The 24,514-nt window shown below is 50.9% G+C and overlaps 1 pseudogene; it reads left to right on the top strand.

The window, feature by feature from the left end:
* The first annotated feature begins 12,811 nt into the window (after positions 1-12,811).
* Positions 12,812-24,514, top strand: part of LOC134432822 (zinc finger protein 572-like) — a 487,328-nt pseudogene continuing 475,625 nt past the window's right edge.

The following is a 24,514-nucleotide window of genomic DNA, read 5'->3' as shown; positions in this document are numbered from 1 at the left end:
ACTGCGGATCCAAGGAGACCATGGTGATGCAGTGGAACTTTGTGGAACCAAGGGGCCATTGTGAAACTGTGGGGGGCCCGTGGAAGCAAATATTCATGGTGACACAGCGGGGCTGCTTGTGACCAATTGTCCATTGTGACACTGCAGATCCAAGAGACCAGGGTGACATTGTGGCAGTTGATGGAACCAAGGGGCTGTTGTGACACACCAAGGCCTGGTAGAACCAAGGAGAGCATTGTGGCAGTGCAGAACCAAGGAGGCCATTTTGACAGTTTGGAACCCAGTGGAACCAACGGTCCATTGTTATACAGAGGGGCCTCATGGAACCAAGGGGCCATTGTGAAACTGTGGGGCATAATGGAGTCAAGGACACCACTCATACTGAAATCCCCTGGATAGACACTTCTGAACACAGTTTTGAGTATTTGAAAGCAGGTGTTCTTTATTACAGCATGGTGGTCACTTGGGCCGTCCTTCCTCCATTGGAGTGCACTGAGCATTGAATGAACAGAGTTTTTATAACACACACTGATTATGTATCCATTAGCTATCCCCACTTCCTTTGTGTTTATTTTACATAGTTGCACCCCTTATCACAAATCCTTTCATGGTTCTTTGGGTTTTGTCTTCAACATCCAGTGTCCTTTTGAGGTGGCTGTTCCTCGACCCCTCCTTTTGAGTAAGGGCAATATTATTGTTCTGCATAACTTCTGTTTTGTCAGCCTTGCAGAGCTGAGCTGGCATCCTGCTTGCATTTCTTGGGACTTCTGTTTGCCAAAGGTACATCCTCAATTAGTTTCTCCAAGGCTGGGCTGTTCTGTTCTACTGTCCTTGACAAGAATAAATGTTGTTCTGTTCTCCTGTTCCTGTCTCAGTGCTCGCCCCACATGAGGTGTCTGCAACTCCCCCAACCTATGGGCCTGGGGTGGGCAAGTGTTCCTGGGGAACAGGGATGGGACAGCTGGGCTGGACTGACCCAAGGGATGTTCCATTCCATGTCACACCATGATCAGCAATCAACTGAGAGAAGCAGGGGGACAAGGGAAATAAGGGATTAATTTTTTTTTCAGACATTTTTCTTTCCAAACAGCACCAACACATGGAGAATCCTCTCCTGCCACAAGGTGGTTAAACATTTTCTGATGATAGGAGATTTCCTGTGAATTTGCTTATCTTCTGTTTATGGCTTTTTCTTTTTGAGGTTGGTTTGTTTGTAGGGTTTTTGTGTTGTTGAAGGTGGGTCTTGCTTTGGTTTTTTGATTGGGTTTGTGAGTTTTTTTGGTCAGGCTTGGGTTTTTCCCTATTGAACTGCCTTTTTTTCTGATGCACAAGTTTTTTCTGCCCTTTCTTGGGGCTTACTTGGCGCCTGATGGCAAGATAAATTTACCCAACTCAGTCATCTTGCCCAATTACGTTTTGCAGTCACCATTAACTAGATGAGTTGAGTCACAGTCACACATCAGTTCAGTCCCTGCAATTTGGCAGCATCCACAAAGGAATTGAAAGTACATTTCACGGCACTGTAGAGACAATAGAAATATTCCACAGTGGTGGCCAAGGGCTGGTCACTGAGGGATGTCACCAGGGCATGGCTGCCAAGAGGACTCTGTATCATGGATGATATTTGACCCTCATTGTTTAGCCAAATTCCCACCCAGCCCACGTTCCACTCCATCAGCCCAGGTCTCTCCAGTCTGGCTCTGAGGAGACCACAGCAGACCCTGTCCCAGGCCTGGCTGAACTCTGGGCACACAACATCCCCTCCTTTTCCCTCCCACATGGGTTCTGCAGTCTCTGCCCTGTCCTGCCAGTGCCTGGAATGGCTGCAGGAGGATTTGCCACATCCCCTTCCCTGCTGAGCCTGAGCAGGCTGTGACTCTCCCAGTCCCCCTCCCTGCCCTGTTTGCAGACTGGTTCCATGTCTGCCCTTCCCAAGTGCCCAGGACCCTCTGGGATGGCTCTGGCCTTTCCAAGGGGTTTGAGAGAGGTCCCACAGTGACACTGCCCAGCCTTCCCAACAGCCCTGACACCAAAGGCCTTTTCAACCTCCCTCAGTTCCAGGTCAGTGCCCAGAACACAGCACAGTCCTGTCAGGTCCTTGGGCTGGTTCAGAAGGGAGGCAGCTCTGATTTCTCCCCACAGACCCTCACTCTATCCAATGTCTATCTATGCAGTCCATGGTGGCCCTGAGCATTTTTTCCTGGAGCCTCCCTGCCTGGGATATTTCTCTCTGTGCAGTCCTCACCACAACACCACAAAGAATTCAGGTGTTCACCCAGAGGACGTTACTCTCAGAGTGAAGTGGCCTCAAGGCCCTGTTTGTGCCACTGGAACTGTGCCAGCCCCAGGTGCTGCTGATGGTGTTTGTGCTCACTGGGGTTCCTCTCTCCCCCCACACACGATGCACTGCTGAGATCTCCTCAGCACAGAGCAAACATGGCCTGCTGGCCTGGTCACTTGGTGTCCCTCCGTGCAGGGACAAACAACCTCCTGCAGGTGGGGAGAGGCCAGTGCTGGCAATGGTGGTTGCAGGGGCTGGTGTGGGACAATTGCCCTGGCCCACCTTCCCAGGCTGCCCCAGAACAAAGACACAGCCCAGGCCCTGCTCTGCTGCTGCCTCAGGTCCATACCAGGAGCTCTGGCTGTGTCAGGACACTGCTGTGAGCCCCCCCCTGCACACTCCGACCCTGCCCCAGGCCCTGGGCTTTGCTGTGCCAGGGCATTCCTGGAGCACATTGCTGACAGCAGCTCTGGAGGGGAGCAAAGCCTCCCTGCCCTGCCCTCAGGAGATGCCCTTTGGTGCTGGAGCTGCTGTGCTGGAGCCCAGCTGTGTCCCAGCAGTGCCCACGGCCTGGCCCTGCCTGTGGCCACAGCAGGGACACGCAGCAGGACAGTGACCAAGCTGCCAGAGCACTCTGGCCTTACAGCCACAGCAGGGCTGGCAAGGACAGGGTGCAGTTGGGCAGAGCAGATGTGGGAAGAGCCAGGGCCATTATCCCTGGCTGTGCTGCTGTGCTGGGAGGCTCTACCCTGCAGCCCTGCTCACAGGCACTGCCCCTGCAGGGAAAGAGAAGGGCTCAGGAAGAATTCCGGGCACACAGGTCAGGGCAAGCACTTGTTTTTATTTAAATCTCAAGGGAAAAAGCCTCTTGCAAGTCTTCATATTTCAAAAGAAGGTAGATGTTAATGTAGAAATGCTAAGTGCACTACTGCAGTATTTTGTAAAAAACATACCAACAATAGAAAAAAGTTACCAAATAAAAACAGAGACATAGGGGAAAAAAGGATGAGATTCTAAAGAGTTACATTCTGAAGGCTCTGCATCAGAAAATGGTTCTGAAATGCTTCTGAAAATACAGTACAATCAATTTTCTCAGAGCCTCCTTGAGCTCCTGGTTCCTCAGGCTGTAGATGAGTGGGTTCAGGGCCGGAGGCACCACTGAGTACAGAAGTGACAGGGCCAGATCCACAGATGGGGAGGAGATGGAGGGTGGCTTCAGGTAGGAAAAAAACCCAGTGCTGAGAAACAGGGAGAGCACGGCCAGGTGAGGGAGGCAGGTGGAAAAGGCTTTGTGCCGTCCCTGCTCAGAGGGGATCCTCAGCACAGCCCTGAAGATCTGCACATAGGAGAAAACAATGAAAACAAAACAAGCAAAGAATAGAAGAGCACTTAGCACAAGAAGCCCACGTTCCCTGAGGTAGGATTTGTAGCAGGAAAGCTTGAGGATCTGTGGGATTTCACAGAAGAACTGGCCCAGGGCATTGCCACGGCACAGGGGCAGGGAAAATGTATTGGCTGTGTGCAGCAGAGAATAGAGAAAGGCACTGGCCCAGGCAGCTGCTGCCATGTGGGCACAAGCTCTGCTGCCCACGAGGGTCCCGTAGTGCAGGGGTTTGCAGATGGACACGTAGCGGTCGTAGCACATGACGGTCAGCAGATAAAACTCTGCTCCAATGAAGAACGTAAAGAAAAAGAGCTGAGCAGCACATCCAGTGTAGGAGATGTTCCTGGTGTCCCAGAGGGAATTGTGCATAGCTTTGGGGACAGTGGTGCAGATGGAGCCCAGGTCACTGAGGGCCAGGTTGAGCAGGAAGAAGAACATGGGTGTGTGCAGGTGGTGGCCGCAGGCTACAGCGCAGATGATGAGGCCGTTGCCCAGGAGGGCAGCCAGGAGGATGCCCAGCAAGAGGCAGAAGTGTAGGAGCTGCAGCTGCCGCGTGTCTGCCAATGCCAGCAGGAGGAAGTGCCTGATGGAGCTGCTGTTGGACATTCCTTAACTCTGGGCATTGTGGACTGTAGAAACAAGACATTGAAAAGCTGAGACCAAGCTCTTGGAATCAACCCTCTAGGGTTATTTTAGGAATTCCCTCAAAACTACTTCTCTACCTGTGGGGAAACTTCACTCAATATGTTTATTCTTGAGCTTGGGTTTATGCTCCTGATTTACTGATTCATCTTAAGCACTGCTCTCAGCCTGAACCCTGGGGAAGCCCACAGGGAAAACAGGGCTCACTCAGCCCCATTGCAGTCAGACTTGCTGGTCCCCACACAGGTGCACTTTGCCCATTCCACCTCCCTCTAGTTCAGGGTGATCCAACATAAACTGAGCTTGAAAAATTAAGTAGAGCTTTTAAAGACTCCAGTTTAAAAGTCAATTTCTCTAAGCCCTTCTCTCTTTCCCTACAGAGCTGGACAGGGAGGGATGCCAAGGGTTGGTCTGGCTCTCTGCTGCCTCGAGTTGTGCCTACTGCGAGCTGTTTCTCTCTATCCAAGCCCTGTCCCTGCCAGTGCTGCCAGAGCCCAGCCCAGCTCTGGGGGCTCAGCTCTGCCCTGCAGACCCCTCTCAGCACAGGGCACTGCCCAGGGCCATCTCCCTGGCTGCAGGGCCTTAAGGGCAGGGCAGACAAACAGAGATGCTGCAAGCCAAGGGTGCTGCTGCTGCTGTCTATAGGGAGAGGAGGCTGAGGAGGCACTTTCTGAGGGAGATCTGAGGCCCATCTGCTGATGGCCAGGGTGACAGTGCAGGAGTCTCAGTGACACAGCCAAAGATGACAGCCCCTTTCCCTTCCCTTCAGGAGAAAGCTGAGACCAGCCCTGGCCATGCAGCACCATCTCCAGAGCAGGAGGAATCTGCCCTGATGGGGGTGGCTCCTTCCACCTCCAACTTCTCCCCTGCAGCATCCATGGGGAGCTGCCAGGCAGGCTGAGAGCTGCCCCTGGCAGGTGGCACATGCCCTGGTCTGGCCAAGAGCCCTGAGGGCTGCAGGAGCTGCTCTGCAGGACAGCCCTGGGCAGCCCTGGCTGAAGCCCCAGCTTCACCCCCTGCAGCCATCCCTGGCAGCCGGAGCCGTCCTGCCCTGTCCCTTTGACAGTGCCCAGGGCAGCCCCGCCCTGCAGCACATCCTCCTCCTCCTGCTCCTGTGCCACAGAGAAATGGGGAGAGTCCTCCTGACACATCCCCCAGGCTGTGGGGTGTGCTGGCTTCAGGAGATCCCTCTAGGAGCACAGGGGACATTGCCCTGCACCCACACACTCACCATGCACAGGGCTGTGAAGATCTTTCCCCAAGTGAAGTCTCAGCTCAATGTCTTCCCAATCCTGATTGCCTTCAGCCTGTCTCTGCCTGGCTCCTGTCCCCTCAGTGCCTGCAGGCAGAGCCCTCAGCCCTGCTGGGCTGGGAGAGGAGCTGGCCCTGGCGAGAGCTGTTCCTTTAAAGCTCAGCAGCACAGACACAGCACAAGGACTTTAATGAACCTCTTGGGACTTTGGTGTTGTTTACATCAGACTCAGTCCCTGAGAGAGTGCTCAAAAACTTCTCAAGAACTCAAAATTAAATTGAAACTCTGAAATTTCTTGAAGATTTAATGGTTCCCACTGAGGAATGCGACTGAGAAAGTGTCCCCAAGTTCCAGTTAGACCAGAACCCTGGAGGCAGTGATCACAGTTTGCCTTCCCGTGTTTTTGTTGGAAAGCAATCACTGTGCTTGGTCTCCATGGAACCATGCCAGGAGCAGCTGCTGAGCTCAGAAGCCATTGCAGCCCCTGCCCTGCCCCAGAGCCCCTTGGCAGGGTGGGCTCCTGCCCTGGCTCTGTGTGCCAGGAGCCGGCAGCGCTGGGTGCAGGGAGCCCAGGGAGGGCACAGAAACGCTGGGTGAGAAATGCTGGGGCACAGCGAGATGGGCGAGTGCAGCCCGCCAGGGCAGAGGAGCAGCACGCACAGGGGGCACAGCCTGCAGGACAGATGGCCAAGGGGAGAAAACAACAAACTGCTCAGGAGGGTGGAGAACAAACTTTTAGTTGCAAACTTCAGAGAATGAGGTACTTGGGAAATCTTAAACAGCATTGAATTATAGTAAAGCACTTCATATAGCACTGACTTAGCAAACTCTAACCTGTCCAATTGCAAGTTAACCAAATTTTGAGAAGAGGAAGTCAGGAGAAGAGAGAGAGGGAGAGAGAGATCCACACTCAGCCTTGGATCTCAGCTGCTGTGAGCTCTGGGGCCGTGGGACATGTCAGTGTAACACCCGTGTCACAGCCTGACCTGCTCTTGTCCCTCTCCCAGGTGGGGTTTTCAGGGTGCCAGGGGCTTGGCAGCCACTTTGGGGCTGGGCCAGAGGCTGCAGTGGCTGGGGTGGGGCAGTGACCACCCCATCTTTGCAGAACTCTCCCTACCCCCAAACACAGACTGGAGATGTCTGGGGCCATTCATCATTTCTCTGCTCTCCAGCACTGAGGCAACGGACTCTGGATACAGCTCTGAGCTTGTGCCCAAGACAACCACCCCTGGCAATGGGGCTCCATGGAGCTGCTCTCAGGAAAGACCCCCAAGAGGTGGGGAGTGCCCCAAAACTGCCTCAGAAACATGAGAGACCTCAAAATCTCATCAGAAATGTGGATTTTTAAAAAACTCACTCAGTAATGGGCTCCCCATCACTTCATCATACCCAAACTTTGGCTGTCTCATTTCAGACCCCAATCCACCTCCCCAGTCCCTACCCCAACTCATCCCACTACTCCTGGACATCAACACCCCCTTCCCAAGACATATTTCCCCCATTTTCCACCTCTCAAACACCACTCCACCCATCCAGCCCCACCCAATGCCCATCTCAACCCTCCTGATTTGAAGCCATCTTTGCTCAATCCCCTTCCAACCCCATTCCATACCAAAGAGCAGTGGAATCAAGGAATTTTGGGGTGGGATTGAGTAGTTTTCAGTGGCATTGAGGTGACAGATTGAACCCTTGTCGAAGGAAGGGGACCTGGACACCAGGTGGTTCATCACAGGTCCGTTTATTGAAGAAAGCATCAAACATTTATACAGAAAATAATAAACTTATGAATATTCTGCAAGCCAAGCAATCTATTGGTTAAACTATACCATGAACTCTTCCTCATTCCTTAGGGGTTACATCTGTCTTTTCTCATGTCTCTTTCACTATTTGTTATTATACTACTGCTAGGCCCAAGGACACACTATCTCACAGGTGCAGGACTTGGAATGAACCACGGCTTTGTACTGTTCCAGTTTCTAGCAGCTAAATTCCCAACATCCCCTCTTGTCTCTTTGAGTGCCAAGAAAAGGGAAACGAGTACACCAAATACCCCCCAAAATGCCAAATTCTCCCAATTATTTCCCTGAATCTCAGATTCCCCTGAAACACAAGCAAAAAGTGAGGCTTTATATGCCTTTGATGAATTTATTGATTTTTACCCCAATTTCCTCTGGTTTAAAGGGATGAAGATGAATGCAAAGAAAATTAGGGCCAAAATAAAAGAATAACCAGCCCAGTGTCTTCCCAACATGGATCCCAGGGAATGTGGATCGCCAGGGCTCTGACCAATGTGGGTCCTCCCATGGGGGATGAAGCTGGAGCAGTGCATGAAGCTCCTCCTGCAGTTGGGGCACTCACAGGGCTGCCCTTACTGGTGACTCTGTTGGTGTCGGGTAAAGAACGAGCGGTCTGAGAAGCTCTGCCCACACTGGGGACACTCGTAGGGCCTCTCCCTGTTGTGGATGCGCCGGTGCCTGATGAGGGTAAAGTTGTGCTTGAAGCCCTTCCCGCAGTCAGGGCAGCGGAAAGGCCTCTCCTCTGTGTGAATGCGCTGGTGCAGGAGGAGATTGGAGCTGGTCTGAAACTTCTTCCCACTCATAGGGCCTCTCCCCAGTGTGGATGTGCTGGTGCCTAACAAGGTGGGAGCTGCACTTGAACCCCTTCCCGCATTTAGGGCAGGTGAAGGGCATCTCCTCAGTGTGAATCTGCTGGTGGCAGAGGAGGTCAGAGCTGGTGTGAAACCTCTTCTGACACTGGGGACACTCGTAGGGCCTCTCTCCAGTGTGGGTGTGTTGGTGGGTGACAAGGACGGAGCTGCAGCTGAAGCCCTTCCCACATTCCCCACACTCGTAGGGCCATTCCCCGATGTGGATCATGTGGTGGCTGATGAGGTGGTTGCTCTGCATGAAGCTCTTCCCACACTCCAAGCACTTGTAGGGCTTCTCCCCATTGTGAATCTGATCATGGGCCACCAGCTCTGAGCTCTGGCTGAAGCTCTGTCCACCTTCTTGGCTCAGGGTGGGTCTTTCCTTCTCAGAGAACCCTGGGCTGGGTTTGGAGCCCATCCTCCTGTGGGATCTCTGGAACTTTTCCTCCCCATTGGAATTCTGCACTGTGGCACTGCTCAAAACAGCCTCTTCCACGAGGTTCTGGTGCAGGGATTTGTCCTCCCTGGTCTCCATCCTCAGCTCCTTCTCTGGGGTAGGAAGGACAAGGAGAGGAATGGATTTGCCTCCATGCCACAGGCAAGGGGAAGGAGATCCCCCCCGTGCATCCCCAGCAGGATGGCGTTGGCAGCAGGGTTGTCCTGCAGCCGGGGGCTATGTTGGGCTGGGAGATGGAGCAGGAGAGAGGGGGAAAGGGGCACTGACTTCCTCCTCACCTGCCTGGGTGTCCCAGGGCATCTTCCTCTTCCTTGTAGCCTTCTCCTCCTCCATTCAGCCAAGGTTTGGGAATGGGAAATCCTGGTTTGGGAAAAACATGGTGTGAATCCCTTGGATTGGGAATTCCTCCCAACCAAATCCATCTCCAGAAGTCATCTGGTGTCCATAAAAACTTCCAAAAATCAAGAAAAAAAAAAAAAAACCACCAGGAGTGTCCCATTTCCAGTCTCATCCCTCTGGGTTTCTGGTGGTTCCCCTCCTCAGGAATGCTGGGAATCCCATGGGTCCTGGGGATCCCTCTCTCCAGGGTCCTGCTTAGTGATGCTGGGGGAATTTCAGGGTGCCCCTCTTCAGCGTCCCCCCACTCCAGCCACTTGGAGGTCCTCTGTCTTCCCACCACCCTGTCCTGGATTTGGGCAAATTTGGGAGAAAACCTCCAAAAGGGTTTTCTCTAAAAAGCAAATTCAAGCAGCCACTCCCCCAACCAGATCAGGAAATGATTTCCTCAGAGAAAATGGGAAAAAAACCTGTTTATTTAACAGGCAAAGTATTCATCAGCAAAAAAAATGAACAATATTAAACAATAAAACCTCTTGCTGCTCCAAAAGAGATGACAAACTCAGAAAGTCCCTCTGTGGGCAGTAGCTCAGCTCAGTCTCTTATCAGTCCCTCTGGCACTGGAAATGCCACAGCCCAGGCTCAGCCTAGTGGGCCACAGGTGCAAGCTGCTGGTGCGGTCGGGGTGTTCAGTGCAGAGCAGGTTTAAACAACTCCAAAGAAAAAGAAAAACCACAGTCTAGGGAACTTCTCTGCCTCAAGTGATCTAAAAACTAACTAAAAGCAAAGGAGAGATCTTTCCTGCTGTCTGTCTGTCAGCAGACAACTGATACCTTAGGTTTTAAGTTTTTCTATTGTGTTTTGGTGTGCAGCTTTTAGCTGTATATTAAGTGCTACTAATATCTTTTCACAGAGTGGTGAAGACAAAACAATCCTGTTCTAGCTGGAGACTCAAGGACAAGCTCTTCAAACTTCAGGCCCAAAGCATAAACAACATGAAAAGAGGAGGGCAGGCAAGCAAGCAAGGAAGACAAAACTTCATAATTTGAAGCTATTGAAGCTATTAACTGGGCAGTTAACTCCTATATATAAATGTACTAAAATTTACAAAAATGTGAGATCTCGTGACCAAGCCCTCTTTTGCTCCCATCTCAGAGACATCCAGGCAGAGCCACATCTGTGGCTCCAGTACTCCCAGGGTGTGACCTTTGAAGGCACTACAATAAATATCTAATTTACTCCACTTAACTCCGTCTGGCCTCTATTCCATCTCCTTAAGGCATCACAACACTCCAGGAGCCGGAATGTGGAGGAGTGAGTGCAGTATCTGAAAACAAACTGCAGCTTCTTCCTCCTGCCCTTCACTCTCAGAGCCAGCCTTCAAGGTGCAGAACTCATTTCTGGGCTAAACGGACTGATGGGGTATGAGCATCATGAAGCCACCCCAGGACACGCCCCTGTCAGGGTCAGGGGTCCCATCCCCGCCTCATCTCCGGGCTGCCGGGGGTCCCTCAGCTCTGGTATCGCCCCTTCCCCTCTCCCCGCCCCAGGGGTCCCCCGTTCCACAGCCTTGGCTCTCAAGGGGATCCCCAAAACCAATGTCCTGCCCCGTTTGTACCAGGCCATCCCCACATGGACCCCCCGGGACCCCCCTGAGGGGTGATCGCGGCTCCTCTTGCCCCGAAAAAGCTCCTCTTAGGCAGCCCGGAGATATCCAGGGCTCGAGTCCGGGTTCTGCTGGCTCCGAACACTCACCAAAAAAATCCTCCTGGAGACCCCTGGCTGGAGTTATTTGGGAATTTAGCTACTTGAGCTGGGCTTCTTCTGGGACTTTCAGCAGCCTTGTGTTCCTCACCTTGGAGTGAATGAACCTTGTCAGTCTGGCTGGTATCATTTGCTCCCTTTCCTCCAGTGATTTTAACAAACTTTTCAAGGAAGGACAAGAAAATATTTTCTTTTTCATTGGCCATCCAAAAAAGCCATTTTCCTCATAAGTTCTCCCATAAGTTCCCCAGGATGAAGGAGGGACTGTGTCCAAGTTTCCAAGAGTTCTTCCAGAAAGAACCACAATCTCCTCAGAGGAAGGAACCATGCTGTTGTCAAAGGCACTTGGGGTCAAAGAACAGTGCCTGAACTCACTGTGCCAAAATATTGTTGCAATATGGTTAAGAATACTGGTAGAGAGATGCCTCTGCCCCAATTAAGGTGCTAACGAGACCAAATCCAAAGTAGATTTTATTAAACAGTAAATGTGAAGTAGAGAGAGATATCGAAAAAAGGGAAAAGGAGGGGAGAGCAAGGGAGTGACAGGGACAGAGTGGAGCAGGGCAAGTGTGACATTGTCCCCCGTGTGTGTGTTGCCATCCCACGGTGGGGGTTTTACAGCTGAGCCAGTTTGGGTAAGGGGGGTGGTGTTCACCCCCTGAGCAGTGATTACCCCACTGTTTCAGGGTGCAGTGTAAGATGTAACCAAATGCATGTTTTCAATCCCCATCTTCATCAACTGTTAGAAACAGGTGGGGCAGTGTTCTTTATCTCTTCCATGACTCAGCCCTGATAACGCCCTCCAGGGGAGATATCTTCTGTGAATGGGCCATTGAGTGTCACTGCAGGACTGATAAAATTCCATCATCCCATTGTGGGATGCTCTGCCCAGGGGGAGGATCCAAGCATTCCTACCTGGATATAAGCTGAGGTATGAAAGACCAGGAGCTGCTTGCCTACTGGATTCCCAGAGGACAAGATCTCCATAACCAGCACTGGACCTTCAGAGGAAGACCAGACCCTTCTACAGGATCACTGCTTTGACAGAATCACGTTTATCACTCCAACAGGACTGCACCCACCATTTAATGGGACTGCTGCCACCACCCTGACCAACAGGGTGTCATGTTATATCCTGACTCTGTCAGTTTAAGGCAGTGTTTCTGTATCATTGCCTTGGTCCTAATTTTCTTATTAAATTGTAATTCTGACATAGACTTTCCCTCATGTTTGCCGTCAAACCAGTACAAAACTCAATGTGCTCATCCCTTGTTTTCCTCCCAAAATAAAATTTCCCATTCCCAAACCTTCACCTGATGGAGGAGAAAGCTGCGAGGAAGAGGAAGATGCCCTGGGACACCCAGGCAGGTGAGGAGGAAGTCAGTGCTCCTGTCCCCCTGTCTCCTGCTCCATATTCCAGCCCAGGTCGGCCCCCAGCTGCAGGACAACCCTGGTGCCAATGCCATCCTGCCAGTGATGCACTGGGGGGATCTCCTTCGCCTTCCCTCTGGCACGGAGGCAAATCCCATCCTCTCTTTCTCCTTCCTTCCCCAGGTAAGGAGCTGAGGATGGAGACCAGGGAGGAAAAATCTCCACATCAGAACCTTGTGAAAGAGGCCGTTTTGAGCAACTCTAGTGCAGAGGAATCCAACATGGAGGAAATGCCACAGAGATCCCACAGGAGGAGGGGCTCCAAAGCCAGCCCAGGATTCTCTGAGGAAGAAAGAACCACCCAGAGCCAGGAAGGGGGACAGAGCTTTAGGCAGAGCTCAGAGATGGTGGTTCATGAGCAGCTTCGTGTTAGGGAGAAGCCCCTCAAGTGCTTGCAGTGTGGGAAGAGCTTCAAACAGAGCAAGCACCTGGTCAGCCACCAGATGATCCACACCGGGGAATGGGCCTACGAGTGTGGGGAATGTGGGATGGGCTTCAGCTACAGATCCACCCTTGTGACCCACCAAGGCATCCACACTGGGGAGAGGCCCTATGGGTGTCCCCAGTGTCAGAAGAGGTTTCACACCAGCTCCAGGCTCCTCCAGCACCCACAGATTCACTCGGAGGAGAGGCCCTTCTGCTGTCCTGACTGTGGGAAGGGCTTCAACCACAGCTCCCACCTCATCAGGCACCAGCGCATCCACACTGGGGAGAGGCCCTACCAGTGCGCCACATGTGGGAAGAGGTTTCACACCAGCTCCCATCTCCTCCTGCATGAGCGGATTCACACTGATGAGAGGCCATTTTGCTGTCCTGACTGTGGGAAGGGCTTCAAGCACAACTTCACCCTCATCAGGCACCGGCACATCCACACAGGGGAGAGGCCCTTTGAGTGTCCCCAGTGTGGGAAGAGCTTCACCCAGAGCTCTCACTTGACAAGACACCAACAGAGCCACCAGTAAGGGAGGCCCTGCAAATGCCCCAGCTGCAGGAACAGCTTCATGCACTGCTCTATCTTCATCACCCATAGGAGAACCCACATTGAGAAGAGCCCTTGTGATCCATTTTCCCTGTGATCCATGCTGGGAAGACACCTGCCTGTCGTCCTGCCCCTGCCCTTGATATGATGTGGGATTGAAGAACATGAGGGTCTGGCCATGGCCCTGTCATTACATTCACTCCCACCTCAGGTTATTGCCAGGGGCAGGAAAGGAACTCTCTATGTCTCTTTCCCTGAGGAGAGGAGTGCCCTTTCCAGGCAGGGGGAAATTGTGGCCAGGGAGACCCAATAAGTTGTGTTTTAGTTTTCCCTGTAAAGTTTTATTTATCCCTTCTGTTATCAATATTGTTTCTGTTCTGTATGTTTCTTATCTCGTTGGTGTTCCCAATAAATTGTTCTTATCCCAGCCTGGGATCTTTGCCTTTTGTTCTTTCCACAAGAGGTGGGAGGGCAGCGAGGGCAGTGTGGTTTTAGCGGGAGCAGGAAATTGGGGAATCCCATTCCTGAACCCCGGCCCGTGGAAACCGAGCATCCCAGCTGGTCCCAGCCCTGGTGGCCATGGCAACAGCCTTGGGAGCGGGTCCCTGGCTGGGGCTGCGGGAACCTCTTCCCTCTGGTGCCCAGGGACAGGAGTGGAGGGAATGGCTGCAGCTGAGTCGGGGCAGGCTCAGGTTGGATGTCAGGAAAAGGTTTTTGCCCAGAGGCTGCTGGGGCCCTGCCCAGGCTCCCCAGGGAAGGGTCTCAGCTCCAGGGCTCTCTGAGCTCCAGCAGTGTTTGGACAGTGCTGCCAGGCCCAGGCTGGCATTGTTGGGGTGTCCTGTGCAGGGCCAGCAGTTGGACTGGGGGATCCTGATGGGTCCCTCCCAGCTCAGCCAATTCTGTGATTCTGGGATCCCATGAGCCTGGGGATGGGGCTGCCAATGGTTTCCATGGCAACGGGCTCTGGCTGCAGGCCTGAGCTGGAGTCCATGGCAACCACTCCAGGCATGGGGTCTCCATGGAGCTGCCAAGGGACTGAGCATAGCAACAGGGGGCTGGTGATGGTTGCCCTGGAAACAGACCATAGCAACAGGGTCCTGGTGATGGTTGCCTTCCACGGATCAGATTTATCACAGACCCTCAGAGGGATTCCATGGGGACTTTCCAAGAGTCTCCAGGCTGTTCCAGAGCTGGAATGTCACAGGCACAGACAGGGGCTCCATGGAGACCTCCCAGGGCTTTCTGGGGATGGTAATGAGCTCTTTGGTCAGAGGCAGTCATGCCATTGCATTGTGAGATCCCAGGGCACCTTGTGCTGCAAAGGCACCAATCTGTCACAGGCACTCACGGGGGCTCCACAGTGACATCCCAGGAGTCCCCAGGCTGCCAAAGAGCCGGGATGTCCCAGACACTCACAGGGGTTCCTGTCATGGGCACAGTGGGAGCTTCAGGCAAAAGCTTTATTTCTTTATTGGAAAAACTCCTGCTAAATCATGACGTGGAGAAATGACACTGAACAGCCACCATGGATCCTCCAACCCCTGCAGGGCCCCCAGACTTCTACAATTCCTTCAATGAGAGGAGACTGTAAGTGACTGGATCCAATCCCAGCCCCAGACTTTGTCAAAGGTGTAAAGGACTGGAGAGGTGGAATTGAACCTTTAACCCAATTTGTCCCACAGAATTAATGATGGGATACCCGATAGATTCATATAAATATTCCTCTAATTGATTCTAATCATGATTAGAAGAAAGAACTTAACCACATTCATTTACTCCACAGTTCAGGAGCTATAACTAATATTAGAATAAAGTGCTCTAGGAAGCAGTTTTGAAGTCAACAGGGCCCTGCTGGAGTTGTTGGAGCCCATTGCAAGCAGAGCCTCCTGCTCCAGCAGGAACTGCCTTTCCTGTGCCATGAGCAGGGCAGATCCCGCTGCAGGAAAAGCCCCAGACCAGCCCCAGCACAGGGAAGGGCTCGGGCACAAGGGCAGAGCGCCATGCTGGGAGCTGTGCCAGGGAGAGCCTGAGGCACCAAAGGCACCTTGGCAGCAGCAGCTGCTTGCAGGCCATGGCCAGAAGCCTCCCTTGGCAGCCCGGCCTGGTGGCCACCACTGCAGAGCTGCTGCCTCAGGGCTCATTCCTGGCTGGGCTCTGAAAAGCCACTTCTGCTCCAGGAGCCTGACTGGGAAGCCATTGGCCCCAGCACCTTGGGGAAGAGATATTAATGACAAAATTCTTAATGGCAGCAGAGCCAAGGCAGGGGCAGAGGAAAGGGGAGAGCCAGGCCCAGGGGACAGGGCTGCCATGGTGATGGCTGTGAGGCCACTGCCCCTGCAGCAGCCTGGCTGCCCTCAGCAGACATTCTTGCCAGAAGCGCTGTGAGGGCACCCAGCACATCAGAGAACACAGAGAACGGGAATTCTGTCCTTAGGGATGAGAGGGTTTCAGTGGGTCAGGTTGCAAAAAAGTCCCGCTCTTGGACAATTCCTGGGATGGGGAATCCACTTCTCTGGGAAATCAGCTGCAGTTTCGACCCACCCTCATACTTGTAAAATATTTCCTCCTTCTAAGATATATAAATCCACCCTGATTCAGTTTAAAGATATTGCCCCTTGTTCTGTCATTGCAAGATTGTGGAGAAAATAACTTTGATCACTATTTTTCCATTTTCACAGACCTTGGAGAAGACACAAAAATCTCCCAGGATGGGGTTTGGAGGCCTCATGACAAAAGCAGCTGGAAGAGGCTGAGGGCTCTGGACTCAGTGGTGTGCAGACTGAGGGTAGAATAGGAGCAGCCTGAGAGGGATGGAAGGGTGGTTTCAGAGAGGCTGGAGCTTTTTTTTCATAGTGGGAATGATCTTGAAGAAGCCATAATAGCACCAAGGGCAGCTTGGGAGGCCCAGACTGGACATCAGGAGAAAGTAATTCCACTGCCCGGGCAGGGCTGTGGTGCAGCACTTCCCCAGCAGGAGCCTGGAGCAGGCCAAGGCTTTGTGTGGGCAGGCAGAGGCAGGCAGGAGGCAGAGGTGTCAGCAAAGGAAGGGCCCAGCCAGGTGGGGCAGCCGGGAGATGCCGACAGCCTGCAGGGACAGAGGTGCAGCTTTGCTCAGCATCAGAGACACCTTTCCCTTGCTTGTCCCCATCTGTCATCACTGCCTCCAGTGTTCTGCTCTAACTGGAACCTGGGGACACTTTCTCAGTCCTGTCCCTCAGATGAATCTATTTATATTATGAGAAATTTCAGTGTTTCAATCACTTTTGGAATTCCTCAGAAATTTTTGAGCACACTCTGAGGGACTGAGTCTGATGCAAAGAGCACCACAGCCCCAGAGGGTGATTAAAGTCCCTGAGCTGTGTCTGTGCTGCTGAGCTGGGCCGGGCTCCTGGCCCAGAGGCAGCTCCTGGCAAGGGCAGCGCTGCAGAGAGACAGCTCTGGCCAGGAGCAGCTCCTGTGCACAGCCCAGCAGGGCTGGGGCACTGCCAGGGCACCTCAGGGACACCAGCAGGGCACAGACAGAGCTCACAGGGGCTCAGCACTGGCAGGGGCTGTGGGATGGCCCAGAGCGGGCTGTGTCACAGCAGCACCTCTGTGGCTGTGTCATAGAGGCACAGAGCAGCTGGGATGTCAGCCAGGGGCTGTGTGACAGCACTGAGTGGGCTGTGTGAGGTCACAGATTGGGCTATGACATCACAGACTTCTTTGTGTGAGGTCATTGAGCAGCTACAGCATCATAGAGGGGATTCTGTGACACCACAGAGAAGGCTTTGACATCATGGCATGGCTGGATGACATCCTAGAGAAGCCTGTAAGGTCAAAGTGTGTGCTGTGACATTACAGAATGCCAGTATGACATTACAGACAGGATTTTGTGACAACAGAGATCTGGCTGTGACACCACAGAACAGACAATGACATCACTTGGTGACTTTTTGACATCACAGAGTCTTCTGTGACATCACATCACAGCTGTATGACATCACAGAGTGATACCGCAGAGCTGGCTCTGACACATCACAAGGGTGTGATGTGATATCCCAGAGTGGGCTGCGACATCACAGGAGGCTGTGTGATATCCGAGGGGCTGTGTGACATCACAGGGACACTGTGACATCACAGGGGCTGTGTGAGGTCCCTGGGGAGGTCACTCTGCCTCGCCCCCCTCACAGCTCCCCACAGAGCAGTCCAACCCTGCTCGTGCTCAGCGGGGTCCCCTGTCCCCCCAGGTCCCCCCGGCCCCCAGCCCCGCAGCCTCCCCCAGAGGATGTTCCACGAGATCGACCCCAGAGCCTGACACAGGGACGGGGACCAGGGCCCTGGGGGTGGCACAGGGGGACAGGGACTCCCCGACAGCATCCCCGTGTCCCCCAGGGCCAGGGCCTGGGCCATGGCTCCTTCACCCTGGTACGAACGAGGGCTTGAGAGCGCTGAAAAAATCCCCAGCAAGGGAGCAGCAAAAACCGGATTTAATATTAAGGGACAGCAGCACAAAGTTCCTTGGCAAGAGTCAGTCTGCTCCTGACTGAACACTTCAGGCACACGAAGGAAACAAAGCAACAACAAAACCAAACAAAATCCAGTCAATCAAACCAGAAATCAGGCATGAACTCTTCCTGGGTATGTGTGAGACACAAGGACAGTGAGGGCAAAGATAAAAGGAATTTGGCCCAAAAGCTTAACAGAGGTCAAACTTAACAGGACTTTACTTATACCTTAACTTTAACTGGTACCTTCAACTCCCCAATTTAGCAAAAGAACAGCACTTAACACTATTTAATCTGACTTAAATCTTATGAGTTAGAAATTTAACAGAGGAATTACACTTAACAATCCTTAACTTAGCTAATAAATTAAATGTAACAACTTAAAAAAAGGGCAACTCTTGGCAGCATTTAACTTCGTTTAGACCTCGTGACTTATATTACTTACTGATATCTGGATATCTGACTGACTCAGCTATCCAAGGCACTCCAGCCCCTCAGAGAGCAGCATTTCTGCCACATTTCCCCAGCACAAGCACTCCTGTGTGCACACAGATGTCGAAGGAAGAAGACCAGGACACCAGCTGGTTCATCACAGGTCCGTTTATTGAAGAAAGCATCAAACACTTATACAGCAAATAATAAGCTTATGAATATTCTGTAAGCCAAACAATCGATTGGTTAAACTATACCATGAACTCTTCCTCATTCCTTAGGGGTTACATCTCTCTTTTCTCATGTCTCTTTCACTATTTGTTATCCTACTACAGCTAGGCCCAAGGACACGCTATCTCACAGGTGCAGGACTTGGAACTAGCCACGGCTTTGTACTTTTCCAGTCTCTAGCAGGTAAATTCCCAACACACAGACACAGAGTCAGTGCAAGGCACCTGTGAGCAATGCCCCTGAGGGCAGGAAATGCTCACTGTGGATCCTTTGCCATCTCCCCAGCACTCGAAGGGTGTAGCCTGGAGGAGTGGGGGGATCGGCCCAGGCTCCGTCGTTGTTCAGGATGCCTGAGTGCAGCAAACGGGAGAGTTCCCAGCTGGGAGAGGCCCCACTCAGAGGGAGTCGCTGGCCCAGGAGAGCTCCAAGGGCTCCTTTTGGAGCGCTGTTTGCAGGGCCCCAAGAGAGGGGCTGCAGTCCCAGCAATGGCTCATCCTGACTGCACTTGGCATCAACAGCTTCCTTTGGCAGGGTGAGAACAGGGATGTTGTGCCACTGAGGGAACAGAAACAGTTCCCAGGGCTGCTGCTAAAGAAACCAGGAGCTGGCTGGGCAGCAGCAGTGCCTGGAGCTGACAGTGTTTGTGATGAGCTGCAGAGGAGCTGAGCCCAGGGGCTGTTGGCCAAGGCCGAGCCCCAAGGAGCATTTCTCAGCTGGCAGGGCTGCCTGAGAAGGGGAGGGGGGAATGCAGCAGTGCAGGGCCGATGGAACCAAGGGACCATTGTGACACTGTGGGGCCCTGTGAGACCAAGGGACCATTGTGACTCCGTGGGGCCTCATGGAATCATGGAGAGCACTGCGACACTGCTGAGCCTCATGGAACAAAAGGGACAGTACTGACACTGTGTGGCTCCATGGAATGTAGGGATCATTGTGACACAGAGAGGCCCCATCAAACCAAGGGGCCATTGTGACACTGCAAGACCCCATGGAGCCAAAGGTCCCTTGTGACATTGCAAGACCTCATAGAACTTAATGGAGAGACTACTTGGGCACTGCAGAGCCTCATGGAACCAAGGTCCCTTTTGACACTGAGGGAATTCATAGAATCATTGGGACACTGTGAGGCTCTATGGAATAAGGAAAGCATTGTGACACTCTGAAGCCTCATGGAACCAGTGAGACCATTGTGACCCTGGGGATCCTCACTGAACCAAGAAGACCATTGTGATACTGTGGGGCCTTGTGAAAACAAGAGGCCTTTGTGACACTTCAGGGCTGCATGGAACCAAAGGTCCAGGGTGATATTGCAAGGCCTCATGACCTCAGTGGTTCATTGTGACACTGGGCAACCAAAGGAGACCATTGTGACACTGCAGGCTGCATAGAACCGAGGGGCCATGGTGACATTGTGGAACTCCATTGAACTAAGAGTTCATTGTAACACTGCAGGCTTCATGGAACCAAAGCTCCAGGGTGACACACAGGGGCCTCCTGTTATCAATGGTCCATTGTGACACTGTGGAGCCAAAGGGAGACCATTGTGACACCACAAACCCCCAGGATCCAAAGGTCAATTGTACATTGCAGGCTGCTTGGTACAGAGGAATCGTGTGTCATTGTGGGGCCTGGGGAACTGTCGGGATCATTAGCTTAGCAGAGTGACTCCGAGAAAAGTTCGAAAGTCTCTTTTCCCAGCCCGGTGCTTGAAGAAGGAGTCAGGGCTCTTCATTTCTCGGTCTCAAGGTTGTTGATTTTATCTTATCTATTAAAAATTTTCTAGTGCGCTGCCGAGGTCAGCTCACAAAGACAGTACGAGGCATTCTGCCTGCCCACAGGGCGGTGTTATGTCTTTATAGAAAAACTATGGATACAATGTTTACAATTTCCAAAACGTATCACCTATGTTAGACCTTTAGCTTCTACTCTAAACCAATCTGTAAGTGCCAACAACACAGCAGAAGATGGAGGCCAAGGAGAAGGAGAAAGGCTGGACACACTTAGTTCCCTCCATCTTGCCCCCATACCAAAAACGCAAAAATCTACTTTTCCACCCTGTGAAAACTTCACTAATGTTCTATTGAAACTGTTGTGGCTTGCTGATCTTCATACAAGGTTGGTAATTTGCTCCACGGGTCATAATCAAAACCACAGGGGCATTTTGGGCCCTGTGCCAGGGTCTCTGAGACCCCTGACAGGGGTCTTGGCTGCTCAGGACAGCCAGAGGGATGTCCTGGGTCCTGACAGGGAACCACAGAGACCATTGTGACACTGCAGGGACTCATGGAATCATTGGGACCATTGTGACACTGTGGGGCCTTATGGAACCAAGGCGCCATTGTGACACTATGGAGCACCATAAAGCCAAGGGAACACAGAACAGGTCTGGCTGGTTTTGCCTCCCATGGACTGCCTGACTGGTCCAACTGATCTTGGCATGTTGAAGGTCGCTTCTCATCTGCTGCTGAAATACTGGGGCTCTGTGCTTTCCTTCTGATGGAAAAGAACTGTCCTTCTTCTCCAGGCACCCATGGCCTGAATTGAGATTTCACCTCCAAACTTCCTTTTATCCAGGGATTGTTCCCTGGAATATTGCCAGGATAAGTTTTTCTGGCAGTGGTTTTGCAAGGGTCACCTCTCATCTTTCCCCAAAACACTGGGGAAGGCTCCGTGTTTTCCTTTCTACGGGAAAGAATTGTGCTGCTTCTCCAGGTGTCCATGCATGACATTGGTGCTCCACCTCCACAACTCCCTAGATCCAAAGACTGCTTCCTGACAAAATCTGCCATTCCTGACAAGTCTGGCTGGCCTTGGCCTAGTGAGCCTTTCAGCTGCTTTCCAAACACTGGGTCTCTGTGCATTCCTTCCTATGGAACTGTCCTTCTGAGCCAGGTGCCCATGGCCAGAATTTGGGTTCCCTCTCTAACATTTCCTGTTGTGAAAGACTGGAGGAGATTGTTGGATCAAAACTTTTCATGTGTGGGGGATGACAAGGCAGGTCCAGCCCCTGCCCTGGAACCCCAATTCCCCCAGAGCCTCTATCCCAGCCCAGCAGTGTCTTCCAGTCCCTGGCACAGCACAGGCAATGCTCCACAGCCACCTCTGCAGCCCCAGCCCAGCTACTGAGGGACCAAATGAGCCCAAGGCCCACCTGGGGGAAGGGCCCCGGAAGACCAAGGGGTATTGAAGACTGACCACAAGGCAAGCACACATCTTGACCCTGCCTCCTCTTGGAATTTCCATCTGAACACTGCTGGAATCCAGGAGTTGGTAGCTCTGTGTGTGCTTCTCTGTATCTTTTTTGTCTTTCTCTCTTTCCATGTCTTCATATGTTTCTTTGCTTCTGCAGATATTGAATAACATGAAATTGAACAGGCTTAGAGTTTGTGAAGTCAAATGGGCCAAGTCAAGGCTTTGAGATGTGTTTTTTGTTGATTGAATGTCTGTTGTAGTTTGACATGAGAAGAATTTTAAAAAGTAATACAAAAATTTTGTGTAACTGACAATCTGTTAAACCACAAAGACACTGAACACGCCTCTGTTAAACACAAATGTTAAAGATTAAATAAACCAGGAACCTCCTCTTTCTTTTCCAGTCAACAAAGAAGCAGCGGGCCCTGGCCCCAGCCCCCATCTCATCCAAACCAAACCAAACCCAAACAAACCAAACCAAACCAAACCAAACCAAACCAAACCAAACCAAACCAAACCAAACCAAACCAAACCAAACCAAACCAAACCAAACCAAACCAAACCAAATGAAGCAACCCTGCCATGGTCTGAGCCCCTTCCCCCCTCCCCAGACCGCCCCCCTCCATTGGCCCCATTCTAACCAAACCAAACCCCAACAACTCCCAAACAGGAAAACAAAAGAGGCTACAAAACCCCAACCAGAACAAAGTTGGCCACAGCAATTAAAATCTTACCATCAAGTCCCCTCCCCCAAGACAATTAAAACTAAAAACTCCTGCAACCTATGACCCATGCAAAATAACCCTACAACTAATATTAAACACAATAAAAAGCCCCAAAGCAGTCATAAAAGCAATCCTAATAAAATTCAACCACAACTTCCCTCCACAAGTTATCAGCGGGTTAGGTGTAAATCCTTTCAATCATTCAATCCTCCCTCAACTGAAAAAAAAATACAAACCAAAACAAAAAACCATAAAACCATAAAAGTCAGTAAAAAGTTAAATCCCTCCCCCAAAAAAGAAGAAAAAATACCTTTATCTTAAAACTAAAATTTTCTTATAAACTATAAAGAAAAAACTCTTTTTCTTAATAACACATGAAACTATAAAAAAATTCAAATAATCAAAATATTTCAAATTAATCAAAGAAAAACCTGCATGGTAAATAAATAAATGTTAAAATAACTGTAATTTTACAAAAAGTTTAAACAGGGGGGAGAAAAAGTAATCCAGTATCCCCAAGAGAAGATCTCTATTGTCAGAGATAAAAATAATTTTAAAAGAAAACAATAAAAACTTTTATCTTTAAACAGCTCATCTTTAAAACAATACCCCTTAAGTTGACATGACCCATCAACAAGCTGTAAAAAAGCTTGTAGCAATAAAAACAATACCACAATAACAAAGATCCCCACACAACTGTTATCCATGACAAAACTAAGAACAAAAAACAACCTATTTTTTCCTCTTGTAAAAAAATCTCCATAACCTTAACAAGAAAAACTTCTCCCCACAGTAAACTAAAAAAATTCATTCTAGAAATAGTGAACTGACTAGCAATTTCTAGTTTAGTTTCTTTACATTTTCAGTAAAATGAAAAATATGTAAAGAAAAAAAAAGTATTCTAAAAATTTATTTTAATTCTTATTACCTTTTATTTAATTTTACTTTTAATAAATTTTTATTTACACCCTTTTAAAATTTTAAGCCTACTATACCTTTCTTGTAATCCTATCTCACAACAAGATAAATACATAAATAATTAACCAGCACTAAAACCCAACATATTCATCAGTACATTAATTAGGAAATCTCAAGATTAGAAAGATCTATAATTAACAAACGAAAAGCACTACAGTGTCATAAAAAACATTTTGCCAATGTTTCTCTGATTTTCCAAAGTTGCCAGTAAATGCTGTTTTGTTGTTTTGAGATCCTGAGAATCTCCAGTTTGTACGACTCTAGGGAGTCCAGCTCACAGTACAGAAGCAATTCTAATTCTTTTCAAATGTCTCCTTGAGAGAATTGTTTGGCGTTTAGGGGTCAGGGCTTGTGTGTCCTGCTTGACACAGCCCAGGCAGGGCTTTCCCAGCCACATTCCACACTCCATTTCCCAGCTAGAGCCGCTGCTGCCTCTGAGTTGTGCTGCCCCAGCCCCAGGGACGCTCTCCTTGTCTGCCCATTCCCCCACGGTCTCTGGGCAGGGATGGCCTCAGTGGGGGCTGCTGACATCCTCAGCACCTTGGAGGCTGCTGCTGAATTTTCCTGCTCCAGAGGCTTGTTCAGCCTTCAGCTCTTCAGTGCAGGAATTCAGTGTCCCAGGGCACATTAACATCCAGAACACCTTAACAAGCCAAGCCTCTGGGGGTAATTTGATTTATTTTCAAATCTTTTGTGGCTAATTAGATGAATTCCAGTAGTGCATTCAAGTTGAATAGATTCTATTTAAAGAGACAGTGAGAAAAGATTTCCTGGGTCCGATTTAGGTTTCTTCTCCCTGTTAATTTATTGATATGTGCTATCTCCAGCTGACACTGAATCCAAGTACCTCCTCATGCAGTTTGAATAGATATGAAAATCAAGACCCTTCATGGCTGACAATCAATCAGACTCTGTCCCTACCCCCACCCCACCATTTACCCAATCCATGCCCTGGCACTCAGAGCAGCCTTGTGCAAATCTGAGCTCCCTCCAGCCCAGGCTGCACCTGCAGCTTTCAGCTCCTTGGCTCCAACTCCCACCTGCTTTCCTTGGAGAAGGAGCTGCCCAAGACACAGAGGGATGTTCATTTGTTGCCAGCCAACAAAGCCAAGGGAAGGCACAGCTCCATCAAGGGCAAAAGCCATTCTTCTCCCTGTCTCTACCCTGCCCCTGATCCCCACAGCCTGTCCTGTTTCCATCATCCCTCCATTGCCAGGCACTTTCTGGGACAAGGCAGCTCTGCTCTGGCTACAGAGGGAGGTGGAAGTGCCACTACTGGAGTGGGAAGCACAGCTC

This window comes from Melospiza melodia (assembly GCF_035770615.1).
Source record: "Melospiza melodia melodia isolate bMelMel2 chromosome 7 unlocalized genomic scaffold, bMelMel2.pri SUPER_7_unloc_1, whole genome shotgun sequence".
In the NCBI taxonomy this organism is placed as follows: domain Eukaryota; kingdom Metazoa; phylum Chordata; class Aves; order Passeriformes; family Passerellidae; genus Melospiza; species Melospiza melodia.
The sequence above is the reverse complement of the archived record's forward strand: the minus strand, read 5'-3'. Positions and strand labels throughout refer to the sequence as shown.